Below are 13,719 nucleotides of genomic sequence, written 5' to 3'. Positions count from 1 at the left end.
CTATCCGCGAAGCCTTGCGGGTACCGTAGGTTCTGCCGAGGATGAGGCCATTGCGGCTCACCCCTCGGTGTCCTACTCGGGATAGCGTCATTTAAAGAACGAGGGTCGTCATGACGTAAAAAAAAAAAAGAGTTGCAACACGAGGACTTCCCAGGAGGTCACACATCCTAGTACTACTCTCGCCCAAGCACGCTTAACTACAGAGTTCTGATGGGATCCGGTGCATTAGTGCCGGTATGCTCGCACCTATTATAGTTCACACACAAAAGTTTCTTAACCATGCGGCACAAGAGAGCGTAACACTATCCGTGAAGCCTTGCGGGTACCATAGGTGCCTGCCGAGGATGAGGCCATTGCGGCTCGCACTTAGGTATCCCACTCAGGATAGCGTCAATTAAAGAACGAGGGTCGGCATGACTTAAAAAAAAAAGACGGTGCAACACGAGGACTTCCCAGGAGGTCACCCATCCTAGTACCACTCTCGCCCAAGCATGCTTAACTACAGAGTTCTGATGGGATCCGGTGCATTAGTGCTGGTATGATCGCACCTATTATAGTTCGCACACATAATTTTCTTAACCATGCGGCACGAGAAAGCGTAATACTATCCGCGAAGCCTTGTGGGTACCTTAGCTGCCTGCCGAGGATGAGGCCATTGCGGCTCGCCCTTAGGTGTCCTACTCAGGATAGCGTGAATTAAAGAACGAAGGTCAGCATGACGTAAAAAAAAAGGAGGTGCAACACGAGGACTTCCCAGGAGGTCACCCATCCTAGTACCACTCTCGCCCAAGCACGCTGAACTGCGGAGTTCTGATGGGATCCGGTGCATTAGTGCTGGTATGATCGCACCTATTATAGTTCGCACACACAATTTTTTTAACCATGCGGCGCGAGAGAGCATAACACTATCCGCGAAGCCTTGTGGGTACCTTAGTTGCCTGCCGAGGATGAGGCCATTGCGGCTCGCCCTTAGGTGTCCTACTCAGGATAGCGTCAATTAAAGAACGAAGGTCGGCACGACGGAAAAAAAAAAGAGGTGCTACACGATGACTTCCCAGGAGGTCACCCATCCAAGTACTACTCTCGCCCAAGCATGCTGAACTACGGAGTTCTGATGGGATCCGGTGCATTAGTGCTGGTATGATCGCACCTATTATAGTTCGCACACACAATTTTTTTAACCATGCGGCGCGAGAGAGCGTAACATTATCCGCGAAGCCTTGCGGAAACCGTAGGTGCATGCCGAGGATGAGGCCATTGCGGGTCGCCCTTAGATGTCCTACTCGGGATAGCGTCATTTAAAGAACGACGGTCGGCACGACGTAAAAAAAAATGAGGAGCAACACGAGGACTTCCCAAGAGGTCACCCATCCTAGTACTACCCTCGCCCAAGCATGCTTAACTACATAGTTCTGATGGGATCCGATGCATTAGTGCTGGTATGATCGCACCTATTATAGTTCGCACACACAATTTTCTTAACCATGCGGCGCGAGAGAGCGTAACACTATCTGCAAAGCCTTGCGAGTACCTTAGCTGCCTGCCGAGGATGAGGCCATTGTGGCTCACCCTTAGGTGTCCTACTCGGGATAGCGTCATTTAAAGAACGAGGGTCGGCACGACGTAAAAAAAAAAAGAGGTGCAACAGGATGACTTCCCAAGAGGTCACCCATTCTAGTACTACTCTCGCCCAAGCACGCTTAACTGCGGAGTTCTGATGGGATCCGGTGTATTAGTGCTGGTATGATCGCACCTATTATAGTTCGCATACACAATTTTCTTAACCATGCAGCGCGAGAGAGCGTAACACTATCCGCGAAGCCTTGCGGGTACCGTAGGTGCCTGCCGAGGATGAGGCCATTGTGGCTCACCCTTAGGTGTCCTACTCGGGATAGCGTCACTTAAAGAACGAGGGTCGGCACGACGTAAAAAAAAAAAGAGGAGCAACACGAGGACTTCCCAAGAGGTCAGCCATCCTAGTACTACTCTCGCCCAAGCATGCTTAACTACAGAGTTCTGATGGGATCCGGTGCATTAGGGCTTGTATGATCGCACATATTATAGTTCGCACACACAATTTTATTAACCACGCGGCGCGAGAGAGCGTAACACTTTCCGCGAAGCCTTGCGTGAACCTTAGCTACTTGCCGAGGATGAGGCCATTGCGGCTCACCCCTTAGGTGTCCTACTCGAGATAGCGTCAATTAAAGAACGAGGGTCGGCACGACGTAAAAAAAAAAAGAGGTGCAACACGAGGACTTCCCAGGAGGTCACCGATCCAATTACTACTCTCGCCCAAGCACGCAAAAATGTGGAGTTCTGATGAGATCTAGTGCATTAGTGCTGGTATTATCGCACCTATTATAGTTCTCACACACAATTTTCTTAACCATGCGGCGTGAGAGAGCGTAATACTATCCACGAAGCCTTGCGGGTACCTTAGCTGCCTGCCGAGGATGAGGCCATTGCGGCTCGCCCTTAGGTGTCCTACTCGGGATATCGTCTTTTAAAGAACGAGGGTTGGCACGATGTAAAAAAAAAAGGAGCAACACGAGGACTTCCCACGAGGTCACCCATCCTAGTACTACTCTCGCCCAAGCATGCTTAACTACAGAGTTCTGATGGGATCCGGTGCATTAGTGCTGGTATAATCGCACCTATTATAGTTCGCACACACAATTTTCTTAACCATTCGGCACGAGAGAGCGTAACACTATCCGCGAAGCCTTGCGGGTACCTTAGCTGCTGATGCCAGGGTATCTTGGCCAGTTTCACTGACCTTTTCTTTACTATTTTTAAGGTAGTTTCATGCATTTCCTTAGGAAATAAGCTACTTTTGGGTAGATATTCACTTACACCTTGATTCAAGCATACATTCTGAATTTTACATGATTTCTTGAGGATGTTGCATGAGTTTAATAACAAATTGTATGTTGCATTACCCATGACTTGGACTAGAACTTTGATGCACTCTATTGCTTGATTTCAGGACCAAAGGAAGCAAGGAAGAACCACTTAGCAGTCACGATAATCTAATTAACGTTACCACTAACGTGGAATGGGAGGTAACTTGCAAAGTTAATTAGAAAAGTGATTGCCAATAACGCTCTCGAAGCCATCATTGCCCACGTTAAGAGTCACGTTAACTAAGTTAACGTGAATTCTAACGTGAAGAAGGGACTTTGAGCCAACGTTAGTGACACTTAACATTATCACTAACGTTGGCCAATAATCATAAGTGGCCACGTTAGAGTCCACATTAACTTAGTTAACGTGGCCTCTAACGTTAAAAGGGGGAAGGAAGCCAACGTTAGTAACACTCAACATTGTCACTAACGTTGGCCTAAGGTGCAATGTACCACGTAACTCCCACGTTAACTTGGTTAACGTGGGAGCTAACGTAAGAGGCAAGGGTGGTCGACAACGTTAGTGACACCCAACATTGTCACTAACGTTGGAAGCAACCACAAAACCCCAAGGAGCCACGTTAACTTCCACGTTAACTTAGTTAACGTGGAATGCTAACGTTGATGAGTGAAAGATAAGCCAACGTTAGTGACACTCAACATTGTCACTAACGTTGGGGATGGCTAAGAATGGCAACGTTAGAAGCCATGTTAACCTAGTTAACGTGGACTCTAACGTGAGACATTGGGGCACATTGGAACGTTAGTGACAATGTTGAGTGTCACTAACGTTCTCGAAGGTTGGCAAGGCCACGTTAGAAGCCACGTTAACCTAGTTAATGTGGGCTCTAACGTGAGGCAAAGGGGTACATTGGAACGTTAGTGACAATGTTGAGTGTCACTAACGTTCTCGAACTCATACTTTCACTAAAACGTTAACACCCCTAACGTCCTGAGCTAAATTCTCTGCCCACTTCACATTTTCTCTCTGCAAGTAAAACCAAGCCCAAATGAAGAAGAGAACTGCTTCAAACTCAAGATCCAAAGGCCCAAGACTTGAAGAGCCAACTAGAAGCTGAGAAGAGTAGTATATATAGGAGTAGCTTTGAATTATTTAGGGAGTTCTGGAAGTTGGAAAATAGCACTACTCTCTGTATTTTACTCTACTCTTCTAGTTCCATGATGTATTCTCCATCTTTGTTTTCATTTTCTAGAGCTATGAACAACTAAACCTCTTTCATTGGGTTAGGGAGCTCTGTTGTAAGTTGATGGATCAATACTAGTTTTCATTATTGTTCTTCTATCTTTTCTCTTGATTTTACTTGAAAGCTTTCGATCTTCATCCCATTGGGTAGTTATCTTGGAAAAGAAGCTATTCAAACTTGGATCTCTTCTGAGCCTTGAAAGAGGAATGAAGAGATCAAGCTAGAAATGCTTTCTAATGCTGGACCAAATTGGGTTTGGATGGATATGTGACTATAATCCTCTCAATACTTGATTTGGGAAATGCATGTGGTATAATCAGTGACCACACTTCATCTCTTCTCATGAGCAATTGACCAAGGAATTGGCTATTGATCAAGATTTGAGAGATTGAATTGCAAGAAATTGTAATTCAATCAATTAAGATTGCCAAGGAGATCAATGAGTGCATTGATTGAGGAAGAGATGAAAATGAACTTGATCCGGAGAATTGCAACATCTCCTGCGCCCAATGAACTCCCCAATTCTGATCGCACCCATTCTCTTTAATTTCTGCGTTTACTTTCATGAGCAAACACCCCATTCCCATTTACAATTCTACAATTTACTTTCAGTCATTTACTTTCAGCCCTTTAATTCTAGCATTTACTTTTTCTTCTATTTACATTCCCGCCATTTTATTTTCTGCAAATCTCAACCCAAATTCTGAATTCGCTCAACTAGAACATTCTTCTAATTAAAGTTGCTTGATCAATCAATCCCTGTGGGATTCGACCTCACTCTATTGTGAGTTTTTACTTGACGACAAATTCGGTAAACTTGCCGAAGGAAATTTGTTGAGAGACAGTTTCCACCTGCATCAAGTTTATGGCGCCGTTGCCGGGGATTGATTGTGCATCAACAATGATTAAATTAGGAGATCACTAGATTGAGCATTTTTGTTTTTTTGATTTAATTTTCTGTTTGAGTAATTTACTTTCTGTCTTAGTTAACCTCTCCCCTTCCCCCTCTACTCTTTCGTGTTCTTTGTTATTTACCATTCAGTTTGGTAACCCACTAACTGTTTGATATATTGCATCACTCACAACTAACAGTAATTCTGACAGTAATACTATCTGCACATATTGTTACTTGCTTGTACTTGTTGGTTGTATGACAGGGAGAAGAAGCGGGGCTTCAACTTCCTTCGATTCTGAACCAGAGAGGACCCTCCTTAGATTAAGGAGGGAAGCAAGAGAAAAACATGCAATCGGTGCTAAAAAGGAGGAGGAACACTTTGAACTAAACATGGAAGGCAACATGGAAAACCAACATGAAGAAGAGGCTAATAACCATGGGGGAGGAGGTAGAGCAAATCATGCTGGGGAGGATAGAAGAGTGTTAGGCTCTTACATCAATCCAAACCCAGGCAACTGTGGAAGTAGCATTCAGAAGCCCACCATACATGCCAACAATTTCGAGCTAAAACCTCAGCTCATCACTCTTGTGCAGAATAATTCCTCATTTGGAGGAGGTGCTCAAGAAGACCCGAATCAACACTTGACCACCTTCTTGAGGATTTGTGACACAGTGAAGTCCAATGGAGTCCACCCGAATGTCTATAGGCTGCTCTTGTTCCCTTTTTCACTCAGGGACAAGGCATCCAAATGGCTTGAATCCTTCTCAAAAGAAAGTTTGACAAATTGGGAGGAGGTAGTGAATAAGTTTTTGGCAAAGTTTTACCCCCCCTCAAAGGATCAATAGGCTGAGAACTGAAGTGCAGACGTTCAGACAGCAAGATGGGGAGACACTTTATGAAGCTTGGGAAAGGTTCAAAGACCTAACAAGGAGGTGTCCACCAAATATGTTCAATGAATGGGTGCAGTTGCACATCTTCTATGAAGGCTTGTCATATGAATCAAAGAATGCAGTAGACCATTCCTCTGGAGGATCATTGAACAAGAAGAAGACCATTGAAGAAGCCATATATGTAATTGAGACTGTAGCTGAGAATGACTACTTCTATGCTTCCGAAAGAGGGAACACTAGAGGAGTGATAGAGCTAAACAATGTAGATGCTCTGCTGGCTCAGAACAAGCTCATTACCAAGCAGCTAGCTGGTGCGCGAAATTGTGAACAATACTTTTCACAACTCTCATAATCCCCGGTCATGAACCCCAAAAACTTGGTAGCTCAGTACCATGGCATTACACAACTTCGCACAACTAACCAGCAAGTGCACTGGGTCGTCCAAGTAATAAACCTTACGCGAGTAAGGGTCGATCCCACGGAGATTGTTAGTATGAAGCAAGCTATGGTCATCTTGTAAATCTTAGTCAGGCAAACTCAAATGGATGTATGATGATGAACGAAATAAACATAAAGGTAAAGATAGAGATACTTATGTAATTCATTGGTAGGAACTTCAGATAAGCGCATGAAGATGCCTTCCCTTCCGTCTCTCTGCTTTCCTACTGTCTTCATCCAATCCTTCTTACTCCTTTCCATGGCAAGCTCATGTAGGGTTTCACCATTGTCACTGGCTACCTCCCATCCTCTCAGTGAAAACGTCGCCTATGCTCTGTCACAGCATGGGTAATCATCTGTCGGTTCTCGGTCAGGCCGGAATAGAATCCATCGATTCTTTTGCGTCTGTCACTAACGCCCCGCCTGCTAGGAGTTTGAAGCACGTCACAGTCATTCAATCATTGAATCCTACTCAGAATACCACAGACAAGGTTAGACCTTCCGGATTCTCTTGAATGCTGCCATCAGTTCTAGCCTATACCACGAAGACTCTGATCTCACGAAATGGTTGGCTCGTTTGTCAGACGAGCACTCGGTTGTCAGGCGATCAACCATGCATCGTGCAATCAGGAATCCAAGCGATATTCACCCAATCGAATGTAGAACGGAGGTGGTTGTCAGTCACACGTTCATAGGTGAGAATGATGATGAGTGTCACGGATCATCACATTCATCAAGTTGAAGAACAAGTGATATCTTAGAACAAGAACAAGCGGAATTGAATGGAAGAACAATAGTAATTGCATTAATACTCGAGGTACAGCAGAGCTCCACACCTTAATCTATGGTGTGTAGAAACTCCACCGTTGAAAATACATAAGAACAAGGTCTAGGCATGGCCGAATGGCCAGCCTCCCAGTGATCTAAGATAGCATAAAAATGAAGATAGCTACCAAAGTCCCCAAATACAATAGTAAAAGGTCCTACTTATAGAGAACTAGTAGCCTAAGGTTTACAGAAATGAGTAAATGACATAAAAATCCACTTCCGGGCCCACTTGGTGTGTGCTTGGGCTGAGCAATGAAGCATTTTCGTGTAGAGACTCTTCTTGGAGTTAAACGCCAGCTTTAGTGCCAGTTTGGGCGTTTAACTCCCATTTGGGTGCCAGTTCCAGCGTTTAACGCTGGGATTTCTGAGGGTGACTTTGAACGCCGGTTTGGGCCATCAAATCTTGGGCAAAGTATGAACTATCATATATTGCTGGAAAGCCCAGGATGTCTAATTTCCAACGCCGTTGAGAGCGCGCCAATTGGGCTTCTGTAGCTCCAGAAAATCCACTTCGAGTGCAGGGAGGTCAGAATCCAACAGCATCTGTAGTCCTTTTTAGTCTCTGAATCAGATTTTTGCTCAGGTCCCTCAATTTCAGCCAGAAAATACCTGAAATCACAGAAAAACACACAAACTCATAGTAAAGTCCAGAAAAGTGAATTTTAACTAAAAACTAATAAAAATATACTAAAAACTAACTATATCATACCAAAAACATACTAAAAACAATGCCAAAAAGCGTACAAATTATCCGCTCATCACAACACCAAACTTAAATTGTTGCTTGTCCTCAAGCAACTGAAAATCAAATAAGATAAAAAGAATAGAATATGCAATGAATCCCAAAAACATCTGTGGAGATCAGTATTAATTAGATGAGTGGGGCTTTTAGCTTTTTGCCTCTGAATAGTTTTGGCATCTCACTCTATCCTTTGAAATTCAGAATGATTGGCTTCTTTAGGAACTTAGAATCCAGATAGTGTTATTGATTCTCCTAGTAGAGTATGATGATTCTTGAACATAGCTACTTATTGAGTCTTGGCTGTGGCCCAAAGCACTCTGTCTTCCAGTATTACCACCGGATACATACATGCCACAGACACATAATTGGGTGAACCTTTTCAGATTGTGACTCAGCTTTGCTAAAGTCCCCAATTAGAGGTGTCCAGGGTTCTTAAGCACACTCTTTTTGCCTTGGATCACAACTTTATTTCTTTCTTTTCTCTCTTTTTTTTTCGTTTTCTTTTCTTTTTCTCTTTTTTTTTTCAAAATTTTTCTTTTTTTTTTGCTTTTTTTTTCATTGCTTTTTCTTGCTTCAAGAATCATTTTTATGATTTTTCAGATCCTCAGTAACATGTCTCCTTTTTCATCATTCTTTCAAGAGCCAACATTCATGAACCACAAATTCAAGATACATATGCACTGTTTAAGCATACATTCAGAGAACAAAAATATTGCCACCACATCAAAATAATTAAACTATTATAAAATTCAGAATTCATGCAATTCTTTTTCTTTTTCAATTAAGCACGTTTTTATTCAAGAAAGGTGATGGATTCATAGGACATTCATAACTTTAAGGCATAGACACTAAGACACTAATGATCACAAGACACAAACATGGATAAACATAAGCATAAAATTCGAAAAACAGAAGAATAAAGAACAAGGAAATCAAAGAACGGGTCCACCTTAGTGATGGCGGCTCTTTCTTCCTCTTGAAGATCCTATGGAGTGCTTGAGCTCCTCAATGTTTCTTCCTTGTCTTTGTTGCTCCTCCCTCATGATTCTTTGATCTTCTCTAATTTCATGGAGGATGATGGAGTGTTCTTGGTGCTCCACCCTTAGTTGTCCCATGTTGGAACTCAATTCTCCTAGGGAGGTGTTTAGTTGCTCCCAATAGTTTTGTGGAGGAAAGTGCATCCCTTGAGGAATCTCAGGGATCTCATGATGAGTGAGATCTCTTGTGTGCTCCATCCTCTTCTTAGTGATGGGCTTGTCCTCATCAATAGGGGTGTCTCCCTCTATGTCAACTCCAACTGAATAACAGAGGTGACAAATGAGATGAGGGAAGGCTAACCTTGTCAAGGTAGAGGACTTGTCCGCCACCTTATAGAGTTCTTGGGCTATAACCTCATGAACTTCTATTTCTTCTCCAATCATGATGCTATGAATCATGATAGCCCGGTCTATGGTAACTTCGGACCGGTTGCTAGTGGGAATGATTGAGCGTTGGATGAACTCCAACCATCCTCTAGCCACGGGCTTGAGGTCATGCCTTCTCAATTGAACCGGCTTTCCTCTTGAATCTCTCTTCCATTGGGCGCCCTCTTCACATATGATTGTGAGGACTTGGTCCAACCTTTGATCAAGTTTGACCCTTCTAGTGTAAGGATGTTCATCTCCTTGCATCATAGGCAAGTTGAACGCCACCCTCACACTTTCCGGACTAAAATCCAAGTATTTCCCCCGAACCATAGTAAGATAATTCTTTGGATTCGGGTTCACACTTTGGTCATGGTTCTTGGTGATCCATGCATTGGCATAGAACTCTTGAACCATCAAGATTCCGACTTGTTGAATGGGGTTGGTAAGGACTTCCCAACCTCTTCTTCGGATCTCATGTCGGATCTCTGGATATTCACCCTTTTTGAGTGAAAAAGGGACATCGGGGATCACCTTCTTCAAGGCCACAACTTCATAGAAGTGGTCTTGATGCACCCTTGAGATGAATCTCTCCATCTCCCATGACTCGGAGGTGGAAGCTTTTGCCTTCCCTTTCCTCTTTCTAGAGGTTTCTCCGGCCTTGGATGCCATAAATGGTTATGGAAAAACAAAAAGCAATGCTTTTACCACACCAAACTTAAAATGTTTGCTCGTCCTCGAGCAAAAGAAGAAAGAAGAGAGTAGAAGAAGAAGAAATGAGGGGAAAGGGAATGGCTTTTGTTTTTGGCCAAGAAGGGGAGAAGTGGTGTGTATGTTGTGTAAAAATGAAGGAGTGAAGGAGGGTTTATATAGGAGAGGCAAAGGGTAGGTTTCGGTCACTTGAGGGTGGGTTTGGGTGGGAAAGTGGTTTGAATTTGAATGGTGAGGTAGGTGGGGTTTTATGAAGGATGGATGTGAGTGGTGAAGAGAAAGATGGGATTTGATAGGTGAAGGGTTTTTGGGGAAGAGGTGTTGAGGTGATTGGTGAATGGGTGAAGAAGAGAGAGAGAGTGGTAGGGTAGGTGGGGATCCTGTGGGGTCCACAGATCCTGAGGTGTCAAGGAAAAGTCATCCCTGCACCAAATGGCAAACAAAATCACGTTTTTAGCCATTTCTGGCGTTAAACGCCGGGCTGGTGCCCATTTCTGGCGTTTAACGCCAGCTTCTTGCCCCTTTCTGGCGTTTAACGCCAGTCTGGTGCCCCTTTCTGGCGTTAAACGCCCAGAATGGTGCCAGACTGGGCGTTAAACGCCCAACAGCTAACCTCACTGGCGTTTAAACGCCAGTGGGTGCGTCCTCCAGGGTGTGCTGTTTTTCTTCCTGTTTTTCATTCTATTTTTGCTTTTTTTCATTAAATTTGTGACTTCTCATGATCATCAACCTACAAAAAAAAATAAAATAACAAAAGAAAATAGATAAAATATAACATTGGGTTGCCTCCCAACAAGCGCTTCTTTAATGTCAGTAGCTTGACAGAGGACTCTCATGGAGCCTTACAGATGCTCAGAGCCATGTTGGAACCTCCCAACACCAAACTTAGAGTTTGAATGTGGGGGTTCAACACCAAACTTAGAGTTTGGTTGTGGCCTCCCAACACCAAACTTAGAGTTTGACTGTGGGGGCTCTGTTTGGCTCTGCTTTGAGAGAAGCTCTTCATGCTTCCTCTCCATGATGACAGAGGGATATCTTTGGGTCTTAAACACCAAAGATTCTTCATTCACTTGAATGATCAACTCTCTCTATCAACATCAATCACAGCTTTTGCTGTGGCTAGGAAGGGTCTGCCAAGGATGATGGATTCATCCATGCACTTCCCAGTCTCTAGGATTATGAAATCAGTAGGGATGTAATGGTCTTCAACTTTAACCAAAACATCCTCTACAAGTCCATGGGCTTGTTTTCTTGAGTTGTCTGCCATCTCTAGTGAGATTTTTGCAGCTTGCACCTCAGAGATCCCTAACTTCTCCATTACAGAGAGAGGCATGAGGTTTACACTTGACCCTAAGTCACACAAGGCCTTCTTGAAGGTCATGGTGCCTATGGTACAAGGTATTGAAAACTTCCCAGGGTTCTGCCTCTTTTGAGGCAGTTTTTGCCTAGACAAGTTATCCAGTTCTTTGGTGAGGAGAGGGGGTTCATCCTCCCAAGTCTCATTTCCAAATAACTTGTCATTTAGCTTCATGATTGCTCCAAGATATTTAGCAACTTGCTCTTCAGTGACATACTCATCCTCTTCAGAGGAAGAATACTCATCAGAGCTCATGAATGGCAGAAGTAAGTCCAATGGAATCTCTATGGTCTCAGTTTGAGCCTCAGATTCCCATGGTTCCTCATTGGGGAACTCATTGGAGGCCAGTGGACGTCCAGTGAGGCCTTCCTCAGTGGCGTTCACTGCCTCTTCTTCCTCCCAAAATTCGGCCATGTTGATGGCCTTGCACTCTCCTTTTGGATTTTCTTCTGTATTGCTTGGGAGAGTACTAGGAGGGAGTTCAGTAATTTTCTTGCTCAGCTGACCCACTTGTCCTTCCAAATTTCTGATGGAAGACCTTGTTTCAGTCATGAAACTTTGAGTGGTTTTGATTAGATCAGAGACCATGGTTGCTAAGTCAGAGTTATTCTGCTTAGAACTCTCTGTCTGTTGCTGAGAAGATGATGGAAAAGGCTTGCTATTGCTAAACCTGTTTCTTCCACCATTATTGTTGTTGAAACCTTGTTGGGGTCTCTGTTGATCCTTCCATGAAAAATTTGGATGATTTCTCCATGAAGGATTATAGGTGTTTCCATAGGGTTCTCCCATGTAATTCACCTCTTCCATTGAAGGGTTCTCAGGATTATAAGCTTCTTCCTCAGATGAAGCTTCCTTAGTACTGCTTGGTGCATTTTGCATTCCAGACAGACTTTGAGAAATCATATTGACTTGTTGAGTCAATATTTTGTTCTGAGCCAATATGGCATTCAGAGTGTCAATCTCAAGAACTCCTTTCTTCTGACTAGTCCCATTGTTCACAGGATTTCTTTCAGAAGTGTACATGAATTGGTTATTTGCAACCATTTCAATCAGTTCTTGAGCTTCAGTAGGCGTCTTCTTTAGATGAAGAGATCCTCCTGCAGAGCTATCCAAAGACATCTTGGATAGTTCAGAGAGACCATCATAGAAAATTCCTATGATGCTCCATTCAGAAAGCATGTCAGAGGGACATTTTCTGATTAATTGTTTGTATCTTTTCCAAGCTTCATAGAGGGATTCTCCTTCCTTCTGTCTGAAGGTTTGGACTTCCACTCTAAGCTTACTCAATTTTTGAGGTGGAAAGAACTTTGCCAAGAAGGCATTGACTAGCTTTTCCCAAGAGTCCAGGCTTTCTTTAGGTTGAGAGTCCAACCATATTCTAGCTCTGTCTCTTACAGCAAAAGGGAATAGCATAAGTCTGTAGACCTTAGGGTCAACCCCATTGGTCTTAACAGTGTCACAGATTTGCAAGAATTCAGCTAAAAACTGATGAGGATCTTCCAATGGAAGTCCATGGAATTTGCAATTCTGTTGCATTAGAGAAACTAATTGAGGCTTAAGCTCAAAGTTGTTTGCTCTAATGGCAGGGATAGAGATGCTTCTCCCATAGAAGTCGGGAGTAGGTGCAGCAAAGTCACCCAGCACCTTCCTTGCATTGTTGCCATTGTTGTTGTTTTCGGCTGCCATGTGTTCTTCTTCTTTGAAGAATTCGTTCAGGTCCTCTAAAGAGAGTTGTGCTTTGGCTTCTCTTAGCTTTCTCTTCAAGGTCCTTTCAGGTTCAGGGTCAGCCTCAACAAGAATGTTTTTGTCTTTGCTCCTGCTCATAAGAAAGAGAAGAGAACAAGAAAATGTGGAATCCTCTATGTCACAGTATAGAGATTCCTTGAAGTGTCAGAGGAAGAGAAAGGTAGAAGACAGGAGTAGAAAATTCGAACTTATCAAAGAAGATGGAGTTCGAATTTTTGCATTAAGGAATAGTGTTAGTCCATAAATAGAAGGATGTGAGAAGAAGGGAAGTGATTTTCGAAAATTAAGTGAAAAATTTTGAAAATATTTTTGAAAAACATTACTTAATTTTCAAAAATGAAAGTTGAAAAGAAATCAAGTGATTTTTGAAAAAAGATTTTGAAATTAGAAATCAAGAAGATTTGATTGAAAACTATTTTGAAAAAGATGTGATTAAGAAAATATGATTGGTTTTAAAAAGATGTGATTGAGAAGATGTGATTTGAAAAACATTTTAAAAAGATTTGATTTTGAAAATTAAAAACTTGACTAACAAGAAAAGATATGATTCAAACATTAAACCTCTCTCAACAGAAAAGGCAACATACTTGAAACATT

The 13,719-nt window shown here is 42.9% G+C and overlaps 8 non-coding genes and 1 pseudogene across 8 annotated transcripts; all 9 read right to left on the bottom strand.

Annotated features, from left to right (window-relative positions):
* Positions 1 to 129: 129 nt before the first annotated feature.
* On the bottom strand, positions 130 to 248 carry LOC112699117 (5S ribosomal RNA). The gene has a single exon (XR_003152237.1). It is a non-coding gene; the product is annotated as a 5S ribosomal RNA (ribosomal RNA).
* A 183-nt stretch (positions 249 to 431) lies between these two features.
* Positions 432 to 550, bottom strand: LOC112699047 (5S ribosomal RNA). Its single transcript, XR_003152171.1, has one exon. It is a non-coding gene; the product is annotated as a 5S ribosomal RNA (ribosomal RNA).
* Positions 551 to 732: 182 nt separating this feature from the next.
* Positions 733 to 851, bottom strand: LOC112698825 (5S ribosomal RNA). The gene has a single exon (XR_003151960.1). It is a non-coding gene; the product is annotated as a 5S ribosomal RNA (ribosomal RNA).
* Positions 852 to 1,033: 182 nt separating this feature from the next.
* LOC112699223 (5S ribosomal RNA) lies at positions 1,034 to 1,152 on the bottom strand. The gene has a single exon (XR_003152335.1). It is a non-coding gene; the product is annotated as a 5S ribosomal RNA (ribosomal RNA).
* Positions 1,153 to 1,334: 182 nt separating this feature from the next.
* LOC112699241 (5S ribosomal RNA) lies at positions 1,335 to 1,453 on the bottom strand. Its single transcript, XR_003152352.1, has one exon. It is a non-coding gene; the product is annotated as a 5S ribosomal RNA (ribosomal RNA).
* Positions 1,454 to 1,636: 183 nt separating this feature from the next.
* LOC112699086 (5S ribosomal RNA) lies at positions 1,637 to 1,755 on the bottom strand. Its single transcript, XR_003152208.1, has one exon. It is a non-coding gene; the product is annotated as a 5S ribosomal RNA (ribosomal RNA).
* A 183-nt stretch (positions 1,756 to 1,938) lies between these two features.
* Positions 1,939 to 2,057, bottom strand: LOC112699410 (5S ribosomal RNA). The gene has a single exon (XR_003152478.1). It is a non-coding gene; the product is annotated as a 5S ribosomal RNA (ribosomal RNA).
* Positions 2,058 to 2,241: 184 nt separating this feature from the next.
* Positions 2,242 to 2,360, bottom strand: LOC112699501 (5S ribosomal RNA; annotated as a pseudogene).
* A 180-nt stretch (positions 2,361 to 2,540) lies between these two features.
* LOC112699028 (5S ribosomal RNA) lies at positions 2,541 to 2,659 on the bottom strand. Its single transcript, XR_003152153.1, has one exon. It is a non-coding gene; the product is annotated as a 5S ribosomal RNA (ribosomal RNA).
* Positions 2,660 to 13,719: the final 11,060 nt, after the last annotated feature.

This window comes from Arachis hypogaea, chromosome 6 (assembly GCF_003086295.3).
Source record: "Arachis hypogaea cultivar Tifrunner chromosome 6, arahy.Tifrunner.gnm2.J5K5, whole genome shotgun sequence".
Lineage (NCBI taxonomy): Eukaryota > Viridiplantae > Streptophyta > Magnoliopsida > Fabales > Fabaceae > Arachis > Arachis hypogaea.
Note: the sequence above shows the minus strand (reverse complement) of the source record. Positions and strands in the feature narration are given on the sequence as shown.